Raw genomic sequence first — 17,152 nt, forward strand, 5'->3', positions numbered from 1 at the left:
TCGACTACAATAACTGTAAATATTTGGAAGGATTTGAATCTGTGATCTGGACTCCTCCTATCAGTGAACACAGCAATGTCTTCATTTATTTGAGTTGTTTTCAGTGCCTTGCCTATAAATTTCCCTATGAATATCTTGACTTCTTTTGTCAAGTGCCTTCCCTATATACTCTGTACTTTTGATGCTATTGGAATGGCATTTTTAATACAGAGTTTTTAAATGATTGCTATCCTGAAGAAATGTATGTATTTGATATACTCACCCAACTTGCTAAACTCTGTCATTATAAAAATTTATCTGTAGAATTGTTTGCGTTTCTATAAAAAATGAACAAACCCCAAAAACATTATGCTGACTAGTTCTCCAATGAAATGTTGACTCGAAGTTGTGATGGAGGCATTCTTGATTGTGAAGAGACTAATTCTAACACGTCACGTTTAAGAATGGTATTTATTGAAGGCTTCTGTTGGCTATCTTTTATCTGATTAGGCAGTTTCCTTGTTATTCTCGGTTTGATACAAATCATGAAGGAGTGTTGAATTTTATCTCAATCCCCTTTCTGTATATTCTTTTGATGAATATGTGCATTTCACCAATAATCTGTTAGTGTGATTAATTACACTGGTGCATGTAAAGCTAATTTTAATATTTTATTACTAAACCCAAATTGATCATGATAATTTTTTAAAACACTGCTGGATTGCGTTTACCATTAGTTTAGAATTCTTTAACCTATGATCATGAGAGAGGCTGCCCTTTAATTCCTGTTTTTGTGCTATTCTTATCTGGTTTTGATATTAGGTATACTAGCCTCATAAAATGTGCTTGGGAATGTTTTCACCTTCTTTTGGAAAGACTTTGAACATGATCACAATAATCTCCTCCTTGAATATTTGATATGATATAATCTATGCCTGGTGTTTTCCTTGTGGGAACTTTTTAAACTACTGATAAACTTGACTCAGTATTTACTGAATGTTATGGACTGAATTGTGCACCCACCAATGTAGATTTTGTGACTGTATTTGGGGATTAGGGCCCTTAGGGAGGTGACTGAGGTTAAATGAGGTTATAAAGTGGAGTCCTAATCCCAGAAGACAGATATCCTATCCTCATAAGAAGAGAAAGAGACACCAGAACTCTCTTCCTACACAGGCACAGAGGAAAGGCCATGTGAGGACACAGCGAGAAGGTGGTCATTTGAAATCCAGGAAGAGAAACCACATCAGAAACCAACCCTGTTAGCACTTTGATCTTGGACTTCCTGCCTCCAGATGGTGAGAAAATAAATTTCTGTTTTTAAGCCACCCAGCCTGTGGTACGTTGTTAAGGCAGCCTGAGCAGGCTACCACATTGGATTGTTTAGTGCTTCCATTCTTTTATCAGTCATTTCAGATATATTTTTCTAGGAATTTGAACATCTTTTTCCCTATATTTGGTATAAAGTTCAGAATATGTTTGATTTTTATATTTCTGCTCTATCTTGTTTTTAATTCCTATTATTACTTGTGTCTTTTCTTATTTTATGGATTCACAACAAGGAGGGTATTGCCTCCAAGAGGTTGAAAATTGGCTAAGAGTCTTTTTAAGTAGGAAGCACAGTCATAAAGAGATATATAGTTTCTCTGTGATGTTACATTAAACAATTTTTTTGGTATCATAAATTTCCTATAAGCTAGTGGTTAGAGCTAGAAACTTGGTGAGATTCAAGGTTAATTGTTGTTGTTGATTTTATGCTTCAGGAGATACATGATACTTGGTAGTTGTATTTTTACTGATGATAAGATTGGTAAATGGGATCAAGTTTATCAGTCTGTTCCCACCATTAAATTTCTCCAGCAATGTTTTGACTCATGGTTAAATCCCCCAGCAACATTCCAACTAATGGCTTAAGCATCTATTAATGATAAATGTCTATATTATTTCATTAAGGGTCGCAAAATGGTGACTTTAAAAAAAGTTTTTTTTTTTCTTTTTTGCGGTACGCGGGCCTCTCACTGTTGCGGCCCCTCCTGCCGCGGAGCACAGGCTCCGGATGCGCAGGCTCAGCGACCATGGCTCACGGGACCAGCCGCTCCGCGGCATGTGGGATCTTCCCGGACCGGGGCACGAACCCGCGTCCCCTGCATTGGCAGGCGGATTCCCAACCACTGCGCCACCAGGGAAGCCCTAAAAAAAAAATTGTTTTTATTGGAGTATAGTTGATTCACAATGTTGTGTTAGTTTCAGGTGTACAACAAAGTGAATGAGCTATACATATACATATATCCACTCTTTTTTTTTTTTTTTTGATTCTTTTCCCATATAGGCCATTACAGAGTATTGAGTAGAGTTCCCTGTACTATACAGCAGGTAAAATGGTGACTTCTAATTTTATTATTTCTTCTGTATTTATTAGCTGAGGTTCTTTTTTCCCCATTCGATTGAGATATAATTAACATAGCATTGTATGTTTAATGTATGCAGCATAATAATTTGACTTACATATACTGTGAAATGGTCAGCACAGTCAAGTTAGTTAACTTATATCATCTCATCTAGATACAAAAAAAGAAAAAGAAAAAAATGTTTTTTCCTATGAAGAGAATTCTTAAGCTCTATTGTCTTAACAAATTTCAAATATACCATATAGCAGTGTTAACTGTAGTTATCATGTTGTAAATTACATCCCAAGTACTATTTTATCTTATAACTGAAAGTTTGCACCTTTTGAACAGCTTCATTCAATTCCTCCTCCCCCAACTCCCCACCTCTGGTAACCACAAAGATGATCTCTTTTTCTATGAGGTTTTATTATTTTTTTTTAAGGTTCCACATATAAGTGAGATCACACAGTATTTATCTATCTCTGACTTATTTCACTTAGCAAAATGCTATCAAGTTCTATCCATGTTGTCACAATGGCAGGATTTCCTTCCTTTTTATGGCCAAATAAAATTCCATTGTGTATATATATATATATATATATATACCACAACTTTTTAATTCAAAAAAATTTTAGTGAGATATACTTTATTTACAATATTATATTAGTTTTAGGTGTACAAAATTTTTAGAGATTATACTCCATTTATAGTTATTATAAAATGTTATATTGCCTGTGCTGCCAAATATTTCCTTGTAGCTTATTTATTTCATACATAGTAGTTTGTACCTCTTAATTCCCTACCCTTATCTTGCCCCTCCCCACTTCCATCTCCTCGCTGGTAACCACTAGTTTGTTCTCTATATCTGTGAATCTGTTTCTTTTTTGTTATATTAACGAGTTTGTTTCATTTTCTAGATTCCACATATAAGTGATAACATACAGTATTTGTCTTTCTCTGACTTATTTTACTGAGCATGGTACTCTCTAGGTCCATCCATGTTGTGGCAAATTACACAATTTCATTTTTTTTAGGGCTGAGTAGTATTCCATTGTTTGTGTGTGTGTGTGTGTGTGTGTGTGTGTGTTTGCTGACAATGCGAGCAACAGCTATCGAGGGGGAGGCACTCCTGGCTGGGTCAAAGGCAGATCTTTGGTCTGCAGAGCATTTGTGCATAGTGGGGATACATTAAGGCGAAGATGACACACCTCCCCTGTAAGGAAGAGAAGAGAGAGGTCACTGAGTAGCCACCAGAATTGGGAGCAGAAGGCTGTGGTTTCCTTGGTTCAAGGGGAGCAGGCTCAGGACCTGTTAGGATCGCCAGGGTGAGCCCTTGTTGATGCCCTTCCTCTCCCTGGGTGCTGGCCTCCAGTCTGTGCTCCTATTTCTAGACTCAGTTCAGGCATTGGACATCTGCCCTCCCTTCTCCAGGGAACCCTGTTGTTCTGACTCTGGCCTGCCTTTGCTCTGGTGTTGAACTTGCCTGCTTCCTTCTGGACTGGGAGCCTATGGAGCAAAGACAAGGGCTGATTGCCACTGTAGCCCCAGCATTGCCCAGGCTCTCTTGAGGAGTGTGTGCCAAAGGGATGAGTCCCCACTACAATCCTCAGGCTGGGCTCTGGGCCCACAGGGCAAGGGCAGGTGGGGGCACCGTCAGGTGGGTGATGGGCTATGGAGGCACATGGGCCCTTAGGTTTGGGTAAAGATTGATGCAGATCCTTTGGGACAGTGTAATCCGTCTGTAGCAAAAACTGCCCCTGGCTTTTCTGTCATTTCCTCCTGGTCCCCAGCTCCTGCTCAGCTTAGGACTCCCAGCTGAAGAGCCCAGATTGCCAGACAGGGTGCCCTAAGCACTCTGGAAGCTGGCAACAACTCTGAGCACTCAGCTCCAAGAGATGCAGACAGTGAGTAAGAAAGGGTCTCCATGCTCTGAGGCAGCAGAAGGGAGAAGAGGGAGAACACCTTGGTCCTTCCCAGACTCCCAGCTCACTTCCAGTGGGCAGGTCCTCAAGGACCACGGGATCTCTCTTTACCCCCCAAAATCTCATTGGCAACCAAGGCAGTCGGAACGTAGGAGCACAGTTTGAGCCATGGCCCCTGAGTGTGGACCCTTCTTAGCCTGATCTGTGCATCCCCACACCATGTACACTCACACCTTTGTGCCTTTGTGTCCCTCTGTTCTTTACATGAAGCATAGTATGCAAGGTGCCCTATAGGACAGTCCCTGCTCTCAAGGAAGCTTCTAGTTCAGTGGTTTGCTATGGTCGCTTGAATAATGGCCCCAAATATATCCCAGTCCTAATCCTTGTCACCTGTGGATGTTGTAGGTCATATTGCAAAAGGGCCTTTGCAGGTGTGATTAAGGATCTTGAGATGGGGAGACTATTCTAGGTTACGTGGGGGGGCTCCTCCACTTGATCAAAGGGTCCTGTGACAGGGAAGCAGAGGGAGATTTGCCCAAAAACAAGGCAATGTGACTGTGCAAGCAGAGCAGATTTAGGTGCTGCCCTGCTGCCTGGTAGATGGAGAAGGGCCAGGAGCCAAGGACCACACGGAATATAGCTCTAGAAGCTGAAAAGACAGGAAAAGCATTCTCTCCTGGAACCTCAGGAAGGAGTGTGTTCTGGAAGGGCCAATATTAGAAAAATTCCTCTGGGGATTAGAAGGTGGTGGAGCAGAGAGACACTGTCATTTCACAGAAGGTAACGGTAAACAAGACCGACTGCCATAGTGCGTGGACTGTCATAAGGACACTCCTGGGTACTGTGTCCACATAGCCTGTCTGGGAATCTCCTGCTGCACATCCAGGGCTGGGGTTGGGGGCCGACTGTGGTCTGCAGAGACTGGAGGTCCCAGCTGACACCCCGTCACTTAGACCAAGATTGACTTGAAGCCTGGGACCAGAGCACTGAGGGCTTCAAGAAAGGAATCAGGACTCACTCCTGCACCTACTGGAATACTGGGGCATCCACAGAAATCCTGCAACACTAGGTCTCCAGGACGAAGGTTGGGAGGGACAAGGTCAAATGGGATGGGGGCAGAGGAGGGGGAGGGGTCACGTCCACCAGGCACAGTTACGGGCTCCCAGCCCCTCTCAGGATGAGCAGGGCTGATTTCAGGCAGCTCTGGCTGCTGCCATTTACTCTCTGGGTGGTCCTGGCAACTCCCCTGATGTGTCAGGCCTCAGTTTTGCCTCCAGCGAGCACACAGGTCACTGTGAGCCACAGACTGCTGGGCGGACTCGAGAGCTGGCATTGCAGGGGCCTGGCAGGGCCCTGGGCAGCTATAAGGCCCCCTAATCCAGCACTCTGCCACTTCCCCAACCTGAGCTTCGAAGAGTGGCCCTGGGAATGGGACCATTTCAGAGAGGCGCTCACCGCCCCTGCCCTTACCTCGCTGGGCAGGAAGGCCATAACTGGCACCTTCCCTTGGTCCACCCTCTTGTCTTTTGCCTCCCTCTGCTTCAGCCCTCTGTTTTGCTGTGTCCCTACTGATCCTGAGTGAGCATCTCTGGGTGGCTGTCTCCACTGTTCAGGGCATAAGGCTGGGGTGGGGCTCTTATGACTATAAAGGGGCTGGTTCTGGGAGAGGCTCCAGGAGAATCAGGTGGAAAATGGGGCTTCTGTGCAATCACGGCTGGGACTCAGAGCTCGATTCAGACCCAGAACTGGGAGCTCAGTGCCCCAGCCTCTCCTGCTCACCCCGGCTGGAATCCACGATGGAGCCTTGAGCTGCCCACCACAAGGCCTGGGCCAGGGGTGGTGGCAAAGCGTGTCCAGGGTGGGCAGAGCCTCAGCACTGTTCCTGGACTCTGCTTAGGGCTCTAATTGGTCTCTTCCATGTGCCTTCAGTGACACTTGGTTCACAGAGAGAGCAAAGGTTTGCAAGGCCTGGACAGTAAGGTGACCCCCAGGTGCTCTTTTTAGTAGCACTCTCAAGGCACTACCCAAGCCTCATGGGGGTTCAGCTCCTGGAGTTAGGGCTAAGGGCTCCGAGCTACTAGGGAGATGCTGCTCAGGGGCCTGTCTGCACAAGCTACCTTTTGTGCCTGCCTGGGGTGTTGTTCCCTTCACTTGCCTCCCCAGGGTGCAGGGTGTCAGGACAGCCTTAGATGCTAGAGCCTTACCTTGGTACTCACACAGTTCCTGCTTGCGATGCTAACATTTTTGCTGATGAAGCTGACACCATGGTTCAGGCTAACTTCTACAAAGACCTCCCTAAAGCACAGAAGGGGCAGACAGTGACCACCAGGCCAGACAGACAGAGTTCTTACCCTCGGCTCCAATTGTAGCTTATAATATCTCCTGACTGTAATGACTTTGAACATGAGGTGTACAGGGCTACCAGAGAGCAGATAGCAGGGGTAAGCGGAGCTCATCCCAAAGTACTACGAGGTCAGCTTCTGCAGTGAAGGCTGACCAGGCAGTGAGGATCCCTGCGCGGGGTCAGATGTCCTCGTGGCCATGAGTGAAGTGACCAGGGATGGCGGTATGATGTCACCATCCCGACTCCTCTGTATGTACAGAGTATGTGAATTTAGCTCCAAAAGGCTGCCTGGAGCAAAGGTACCATCCCTGGGGCACATCATCTCCTGCATCCTACGCTCCTCAGCAGAGCCTGGGCCACAACAGATGGCTGAGCACCTCCGGGGACCACCAACCGGGGCAGGTGTGAACGATGCCCTCAGTCCTCCTGGAGACAGACATGTGCTGCCCCAGTAGAGCTGGCTTCCTAAATTTTTTACACCTCATGGTGGCAAAAACTGCCCACTTGGCCCCTGGGCTGGGCACTTACTTATCTGGCTTCTCTATCTTTACTCCTGGGCATGTTATACTGGTATCTTTCACAGACCTGGCTTTTATATCTGAAAGACAATCACATGAGAAGAATGTCAGTGGACTTGTCCACCCATCCGCCCCTCCCCTTCTGCCTGCCCTTGGAAGCAGAGTTACCAATTTGGCAGAAGCAGCTTCTCTTCTCTGCCTTCTTCTGACACCTGCTGTGGACCAGGCACTGTCAGGGCTCTGGCGTTTAGTGGGAACAAGGCACACAGAAGCTCTGCTCTCAAGGACCTGACATTTGTGGGACTGGAGAGGGAGATAGACAATAAAGTAACAAACAATGAACAAAATACGCGCCGGAGTGATAAGTGCAGTGACATCAATAAGTAAGGGACAGGATAGAGAAGGGAGGGGAAGAGACAGCTGCTTAGGAGCAGGTGACCTGTCCTTTCTTTTAGAGACTCAATTTGTCTTTAAGAGAAAATGAAATATTTATACAGGACATGATGGTATGTCTGGGATTTGCTTCACAATAATCAATGGTGAGAGTGTCATCACAACCAGATTGGCCAGGATTGGTAATTACTGAAAGTAGGGGAAGGCTGCTTCAAGGGCATTATACAATTTTTGCTACTCTTGTGTATTATTGAAAATTATTGAAAATTCCCATTAAAGATAAGTACTCTCTGAGGCGGTGTTCTTGGAGCTGAAACCGAATGAGGGGAAAGGCAGGGAAACTTCTGGGGAAGAGGGTCTGGGCTGTGGGAGCCCGTTCCGAGGCCGGAGGCATAACTAGCTGAACTTGCTGTGGGAAAGAGGTGAGTGAAGTGAGGGGGCGGGGCCTCGTGGGGCCTGGGGAGGTGTTTGGGCTTTATTCTAAGTTCAGTGAGCCTGTTGCATGGCCACTATCCTCACAGTGTGCACAGTGAGTGGTGAGCAAGGGCTTCAACAGCCTAGCTGGCTCAGGGAATGCAGTGTGGTGTGGGAAGTGTGTCACTTGGCGGCGCCAAGGGGGTTACTTACCAAACAACCGCATGTCGCTGAACTTAAATCTACAAATAACTTCATCCTTCTTCTTTGCATTATTAAATCCTTTTCCAGAAATCATCAATTCATTTTCATCTGCAAGGGCAACACCCAAAGGTCTGTATTAGGAGGTGCTGAGTGCTGTCGTCCCTCTGATCCTGCAGTTATGACAGGCCACTCCATAACTGAATTACCAGGGACTCTGATGAGGAAGCATATGTGTCTGAACCAATATCTATGTGCACACTGGGCCTCACCGGGTATCACAGAGGGTACAACTGAGATGGATGGGCCTTGAGCACTCGCGGGCTTCTCACCACTGCCCCTGACCCATCCAACTCATTAAAGGCACCCAGTCTCATACCCTCCACAGGGGCAAACCCAGCCATAGGTTTCCGACTCTGAAGCCAAGGTCTTCCCTGAAAGGCGCAGGCAGTGCTGTCCTGCAGGCCCTCCCTTACACAAATGCCAGGAACCCAGATAACGCAGGCTGAACACAGTCCTGACCCTTGTCTGAACTGAGCACACAAGCCTGGGTGTCTTGGGGGCTTTCTGACACTAGGGGTTCTGCTCCTCCTCCGTGTCTCTCTCTCTGCCTATGGCAGGCTGGAGACCCCAGGAGCAAGGCCAGGACCTGGGCGAGGCAAGGAGGAGGCGAGGACCGAGCCCCGGAGAATCCCCCATGGCAGGCGACGTCCTGCCTCAGCTGTGGGTCTGAAGTCCGCAGTGACTGCTCTGCCGCGCCCCCTTCCTGCCCCTGCATGTGCCTCACACAGAACCCCACGCCCCCCACAGAGATTCGCCAAGCACCTCCTTCTGTCGGGGTGGGAGATACTGATAGGCAGTTCTGGGCCATAGGGGCTCCCCAGGTTTCTGGGTCCCCACTGGTGCTTCCTGACAACTGAAACAAATACTAGGGCATCCAGAGAGGGCAGCTAGTGGGCCTGGCCCCTGGAGCTGGCCAGGATAAATGCAGATCTTCCTGCTGCATTTCATAGTCTTTAACCTGCACCCCTGCCTCCTGGCCTAGGCTGGCTAATGCCAATCCCAGATACTTGATTGGTGCAAGGTCAAGTAACTTGAGAAATATTCTTCAGACATGCCAGCACAGCCTTGGACCTGGCAGTGCTGATTCGTCCTGCTTCAGATCTTCCTGTGGTCCCCCGAGATCAAGGTGGAGTTTACAAATTCTCTTTTGAAGGAAACAGATTCTTGGGCTGTAGGCAGAAGCTGGCCTGCTAATATGTTTTGATAGGCTTTTGGAAGCAGAAAGCTCCCATAGAGGACCTGGCAGTCCCGGCCTCATGGTGAAGGTTGGACCCAGCCTCCTCTTCCACGTAGCTGACAGGAGGGACGGCGGCAGCCGAGGGCAAGGCCACCTGATAGCCCAGCGCACAGCCCGTGCCGCATCCTCAGGAGCAGCGCACGCTGCCCTCCGCCTGGTCACCCTCCTTCCTCCTTGTGTCTCCTGCTGCCTTCAGCCCCTCTCGGGTGCTGCTTCACCTCTGCAGCAGAGCCCCCTGTGCCCCAGGCAGTGCCGCTCCCAAAGGGGGGCTTCTGAACTCCGGCAACTCTCCAAAGTGAAAGGCAGGGTGATGGTTTCAATATTTCAGCAAAAGAGACTTCCAGGTCAAGGATTTTTGCTTTGTCCAGAAAGCTGCTCCTTTTGCTTCCCAAACCCCTCCCCCTGCACCCCAATTCCTCCAACAGTATCAACCACAGGAAGAAAAGGAAGTCACAGGAAGGTCTATAATAGGCTTGCAGGGCTGCATGTCCCACGTACAGTCCACTGCGCACCAGCTCTCAGGCAGCAGACAGGCGAACAGTCCCGGGAAGGGAGATGGATCCTTTCGGGAACAGAGAGCTTTCTCTCTGGAAGAAAACTTGTATACCAGGACAGCCGTGGGCTCCAGAGGGAGGAGCTGGGAAGGCAGGCATCTCCCTGAGAAGGCTGGTGGACCTGGGCATGAAAAGGGCATCTAGCCTGCCTGAGACTGACACAGATGCACAGGTGAACATGACCTGACTTGGGGTGGGCAGGTCTGGGAGCACCACATGCTGCTTGGGACTGTCACTTTGAGAGAAACTGGACACTGACCAACTGTGACCTGGGTGTCCACTTAAGGCAGCAGGTCTACTTCTGGTCTTGACCCCAGGGAATTCCTTTCCCAAGCTCGCAGAGGTAAGCATCAGGACGGTCCTACAGTATGACTTCTAGTATCGACCTATTAGGAACAATCTGAATATTGATCAAGGGAGGCCCATGAAATAAATTGTTCCATCCATGCACTGGAATACTATGTAGATGGCTGCAAAGTACTATGTACTGCATGATCCCATTAATGTAAAAATATCCTTGTAAAGTATACTGAGGTAGGTCTTTACATATAAAAGCTGAACTCTTTGTGGTTGTTCTCTCTGGAGAGAGTAGGATGGGACAAGGGGGGACCTTATCACGCTGGGGGACAGCCTGGACCCAGGCTGGTTGCAGGAGTGTCCCCGTCTGTGCAGTGTGTCCTGCCTTCATCCCGCGGGTCCTCCTGCCCCGCATAGCCTGCCCCACGCACACACCCCCAGAGGGTCTCTGGCCATGACACAGAGCTAGATGCCGGACCTCAGAGGGAAGTCCTACTCTGCACTGTGTCTTCCTATGGCCACACTGCTGGGCCCCACCTGCTGGGCTTCCTGCAGACACTCACTCTGGCCCAGTCACATACAGGAAAAGGAGTGACCAAGTGCCACGTCCAGCCTGCCTCTGGGGTCCAAGACCTGGGCTAATCCAGCAACACACAGGAGGGATGAATCCCCAAACCATGGTGCCGAGGGTCCCAGGCCAGGCCCCGTGCTCATCCCCTGTGAGTCCCTGAGGAGAGGTTCTAAAGCAGCAAACTAGCCTGTGGAGGAAGAAATCAGGGAGTAGCTGCCTCCAGGCGGTGGGGCAGGGATTGCCTGGGAAGGGAGCTGAGGGCACTTTCTGGGGGCAAATGTAATGTTCTGAGTCCTCATAGGGTTGGGGATTACACAGGTATGTGCATTTGTCAGAACTCGTCAAATGATAAACTTGTTTGTTGCATTTCAAAAAGAGAAATCTTAACAAATCTTGTTTCCCAGATAAAGAAATGTGGTGCAGTAGCCTGATGACTGTAAGTTATTTTGAAATGCATCAAGATATAAGATGGGGACTTCCCTGGTGGTGCAGTGGTTAGGAATCCGCCTGCTAATGCAGGAGACAAGGGTTCGAACCCTAGTCCGGGAAGATCCCACGTGCCGTGGAGCAACTAAGCCCGTGCACCACAACTACTGAGCCTGAGCTCTAGAGCCCGCAAGCCACAACTACTGAGACCGCATGCCAAAACTACTGAGCTTGTGAGCCTAAAGCCCGTGCTCCGCAATGATAGAAGCCATGGCAATGAGAAGCCCGCGCACCCCAACGAGGAGTGGCCCCTGCTCGCCACAACTAGAGACATCCCACAGAAATGGAGACCCAATGCAGCCAATAAAAAAAAAAAAAAAAAGAAATAAGATGAATTGCTGTAAACAGAGATTCAAGAAAGAGAGAGGAGTTAGATAAATAAATGATAAAGGAAATACGGTCAGGTAGTAATTGCAGATCCAGGTAGTGGAGAGAGGGGTATCCATTGTACGTTCATTTCCACTCTGCTATAGGTTTGAAATGTTCCATAATAAAAAGCTGGAATAAAAACAATGAATTGAATGAAAAAAATAAAAACACAAAACTGTGGACACAGCCAAGCAGAAGTCATGGTTCATACTAGGTGACAAGTGCCTGACAAGAGACAGGAATAGAGCAAGGGCTGTGAGAAGCCAGAGGGACCAGTTGAGTAGGAAAGGCTTTGGAATTGAGATGCCCTGAGAATAAGACCTAAAAGGATGGTGGGCTGGACCCTGTAAAGCTGAGGAAGGGGCCTCCCTGGTGGCGCGGTGGTTGAGAGTCCGCCTGCCGATGCAGGGGATACGGGTTCGTGCCCCGGTCTGGGAGGATCCCATATGGCGCGGAGCGGCTGGGCCCGTGAGCCACGGCCGCTGAGCCTGCGCGTCCGGAGCCTGTGCTCCGCAACGGGAGAGACCACGGCAGTGAGAGGCCCGCGTACCGCAAAAAAAAAAAAAAAAAAAAAAGCTGAGGAAGGTGTTTCAGGGAGCCCAGTCCCCCCAGCCCCCGGCCTCTGCAGCAGGTGTGCTTAGAGCAGAGGCTGGACATTGGAGGGTCTGGTTGTCTGGCTTGGGGGCCTCAGCCTCCATGGTCAGGCTGGGGTAGGGAAGTGGCCTTCTCTGCCCCTCAGGCCCTGTGCAGAGGATGGGCTGGAGCACAGGCCTGGAGGCAGGGAGGCCAGCAGAGGCCTCTGCCTAGTCCTGGAGGGAGGTCGAGAGGCTGAAGAGGCCACGTGCCTTATGCTCCCCACTCCCGGCTTCCTCACACCTGGTCGACTTATTCAGAACGATAGCCTGATGAACAGCTTCTTCTACTTTATTTGGGGTCCAGGTTCCTGCCTTGAGCTTTCCCTCCAAGTGACAGTCATGCTGTGTGGCAGCTTTTGACAAGATGACAGCAGTTGTAAAGGTCAGAGCAGCAGTGCTGGGTCATGCCTGCAGAGGGTGTGCGGTGGGCACCTGTCACCTCAGCTGGGCCACCACAGGGCATGAATGACAATGGGCATCTTCCTCTATGGTTTGACAGACCTGTGTATGTCTCAGGGACATAATCAGAGAATTGAAGCTGTCAGGCTACTGCACGGCTGGCACGTGACACCAGAGAAGCCCTGGTTTCGTGTCTGGGGGCAGCAGAGCTCGGACATGAACATTGCTGTGTCTGACCCCATGGCCTACTGCACTGTAGCCTTGCAGATCAGAGCATAGTGGCCAGGACCAGCTTCCTGGGTCTGCGTCCAGCTGCATCCAGCTGTGTGCTGTTGCCAGTGGGAGCGTGTGCTTATCCACCCACCTCAGCTCCACAAATCCCAGTGATGTGGACTCACGAACCGGCACACACAGAGCTCACTGAGAGAGAGGGCTTCTTCCAGAAAAGCAACTGCACAGGATCCTCCCCACACCGATGCAGGGACCCTCCCAGGGGAGAGAAGGCAAGCTTGTCAAGTTCCAGATCTCAGGGCGAGGTCGAGCCCATTGAACCACTGGGTGTAGTGATAGCTGTGAGTATTTGTTGGATGCCTTTGTCAGTCTGGGTTGCTAGTATGATGCTGACCGTGAACTATGTCCAATTCTTTTCTTCATCCACTGAAATAATCATATTTTTCTTCCCCATTTTGCTCATAAGAAAATCACATTGATATTTCATACACTGAATCAGGCTTGCATTTCAGAGGTGAGCCCTAATGATTCTTGATGTATTGTCCTTTTTTTACGTTGTTGGATTCTATTTGCTAGTGATTTGTTGAGGTTTTTTAAAATAAAGTTTTTCTTATTACTTAATTAAACTTTTGGTTTTGAGTTTAAAAAATATGTACACTAAACTTATCATTTTGCAATAGTTTTGTGTCATTTTATGGCATACATCAAACTTATACAGAACTGTATGTCAATTACATCTCAGTAACACTGGAAGAAAGAAGTAATTATACAAATACACACACACGCACCCCCAACACTTGGCATACACACCTCACATAAACATTCCCTTATATGCCCAATGTAGTCCTATGCCCACAATTTCCATACAATCACCCCACACACTCAGACACCACACTCACACACACCATACACACTACACGCACACCCCACGCATAGTGAAATCATGTGCTCACAGCACACCCACAACGCACACTGGGCACATTCACAACTCACACAAACACACACCCCTGTGTTTAAAACAGCACTCCAGCTCTTACCTCCTGTACAGACACTGGAAGGCTCCACAGCTGTAATTTCAATACAGGACTTAGCTCCGAGCTAGAATAGGGAGATGAGGGGCAGGGGCTTGAATGCGGGGGCTTGGCGAGAAGCTACCCGTTCCCACTTTTCACGTCCAGCCCTCACTCACTGGCTCAATGATGTATGTAAGAGACTTGAAGCCTTGGTCCACTCCAAAGACGTGATGCGGGCTGTCTGCAATGTCCAGTAACTACAGCAGAGAGGAGATGGTTGGCACACAGTCAGGGGTTGAGGACGTGGCAGGTCCCATCCCAGGAGACAGGCTCTTGTCGCCTGCCATGCTGGATTCCAAGGCCACACGCTGGCATCTGCTAGCAGCCCACCCTTAGGGAGTAGAAAGCTCCTCCATCCACACCCCTGGTGGGCAGGTTTACCCAACACTTGATATTCATCTGCAGTGGCTACCTGGTGTCCAGACACTTGGGATGGGTGGAGAGCCATCCTCTCGGAGACCCTGGGACAGCTGCCTTTGAGAGATTTCCCCAACAGTTCTCAAGAGTGGCACTGGTTACCTGTTCTGAATTACCTGGTCTCTCTGATAGTCTTTTACACCCACACAGTATACTGTTGCTCCCATTTTCCGAGCCCTGTCAGCCTAAGAGGAAAAAAGCGTTGAGTACAATTCACAAAACAGGCGGAGCACAAAGCTGGTAATGATGGTCTGGACTTACTTCTTCCTTAGTCATTTCAAACGGCGCTTCCTCCAGGGTTCCATCGGTCAAGGAGATAATCATAGAGGGAACCTTGTTTTCTGCAGAAGAAGCAGGGAGCGGCCTGGTCAGCAAGGCACCTGGAGTGACCTGCCTCAGGCTGCCAGGCCCACAACACTGCTCCCACACCTCTTCCTCCTGCGGAGAGGCCACCCTGACCTGAGTACCCACCACCCAGAGCACCAGGAGGGAGAAGGTGCCTCAGCCCAGAACCCACTTGACAGACGAGGAGCCTGAGACCAGATCAGAGCCCTTCCGAGTGGACTTTCACTATGGGCAGGTGGCACAGCCTTTGCCCTGAAAGGCAACTGCAGCTACTTCACTGGACGAGGACAAGCCTCTCAGGAGAGCACAGGGAGGAGCAGCTGACTGACTGCACAAGACATCCCCCTGGGTCTGGGGGGAAGTGGGCTCTGTCTTGGGTGGCGCCGGCAGGCACTCCTGCTGGCTCTGTGGGTCCTGCTATTCAGAACTCGAGGTCAAGGTGCTTGGACAACAGCCCCCGCCCAGCTCCCCGCCTTTCCCCAGCAGCCCATGCATCCTTCCCGACAAGGGCTGCAACCCTACAGTCTCGATGCAGCTGGTCTGGGCCAAGTACAGCCACTTCCACAGTCGGAGGCACAGTCAAAGGATGAGAGTCAACCAGAGGAAAGAGGCTCAAGGGAAAGGAGGAAGAGCCAGAGCTGTGGTGGACAAAGTGTGGGCAGCCAGGGGGACACCAAGGTCTCTGTTCCCTAAACTGAACCCCGTCTGCTCGCCGTCCCTGGAAGTTCTCTTTTCTTTTTCATGCAGCCCAACCATAGGTCAAGCACTTGATATCTAGTAAGAACCAGGAATGTAATGCATGATCCCATGTGGTTCTCGGAAGCATCCCTGGGGGTGGTTTTCCTCCTCACTGTGCAGAGGAGGAACCTGCAGCACAGAGAGGACAAGGGACTCGCTCCAAGGTCAGCGCTAGGAATTGGCCGAGGGGGTTCTGCACCAGCCCTCGCTGAGCCCCGCGCCCGGCCCTGTCCCACCTGAGACCAGTGACGTCAGCAGGCAGCTTACCTCCTGAGTTAGCTTGTTGAATCTGCTCATTTGCCTGCAACAAAATGAAGGAAATTGGTGAAGGGCAGTGAGATGACCCAATAATACTCTAAGAACTTGATAAAGCAGAAGAAAGTCTCAGAGCTGTAGGATCCGTACCTTTTTAAATCCTTCCTGCATGTGTTTGGTTCCTGTAGGTACTATATTCTGAAGTCTGCTGAGACCATCACGAATTTCATTTCTGAAAAAAAACAGTAAAGGGGGTTGAGGAGGAATGAGGGTTGACTGTTACAAAACAGAGCACTTGTCCTGGTGCCCTTCTGCTCTGTGGAGACCTGCCTGGACCAGAGAGGACACAAGTGGCCCTGTGGTGACCTCTCTGCCTGTGTCTTTGACACTGACAGGCCTTGGTCAACGCTTCTCTGTCCCCCATTCAGCGGGTGTGGGGGATGCTGCTTTGCTGGTCCCATGGGTAGGGCCTGGCTTTCAATGTGCTCATCCCTGTCTCAGGCATGCAGACCTCAGGGGACTCAGCAAGGGCCCTGCCTTGACCGCCCGTGGTGAGGGGGGAGCACCCATGGATATGCACCTGTGAATTCAGCACCCCCAGTGTGACTGGCGGTACTGCGGGCACCTAAGGGGTCCCTGGTGAGGGCACACCACCTTCCAGCAGGCAAGGCTGAGTGTGGAAAGGTCACTGTGCTGATACCGCTACCCTGTCCCCTCCTCCCCTACCACAGACCCCTGCGGTGGACTTGGACCCTCCAAGCCACTTCCCCCTCTGGATCCGTACTAAAGCAAGTAGTCAAGCTGCTGCATTAGAGTGTAGGGCTCCTGGGCTTCATGTGCTCCTGAAGAAATAGACCGTAAGCTGGAAAAGAGGCCTGAGGCCTGTCCACGCAGGCGGAAGAGCAGTGACCCCAGGCTGCCATGGGGATGGGCTGTCGGCCTCTGTTAAAACAGATAGCAGGGGATGGGACTGGGACACACCAGGGTTGGGGCTTTGGTTCAGGCTAATGCAGTGTGATGGGCTGAGCTGTCACAGCAAGTCTAAGGAGAACGTGGTCCCTGAAGTCTGGCTCTTGCCTTGCACAGAAGGAATTCTGTCGTGAGGTGCGATCTGAGAGCCCCAGGCCCTGCGCTGCCTGACCCAGCCCAGGAGCTGAGGACGCTGTGACCCAGGTCCAGTGGAGGCCACACCAGGCCCTGCCCACCCCACCACAAAGACCCTCCCCTCTTCCTGACACTTTTGGGAAGATTTCTGTTTTGTTGCCAGCACCCCCAAATATGCTGGAGCTCTCATCTCTCCCCAGCCTTTGACCTGAGACTGAGC

This window comes from Hyperoodon ampullatus, assembly GCF_949752795.1.
Source record: "Hyperoodon ampullatus genome assembly, chromosome: 1".
Classification (NCBI taxonomy): Eukaryota; Metazoa; Chordata; class Mammalia; order Artiodactyla; family Ziphiidae; genus Hyperoodon; species Hyperoodon ampullatus.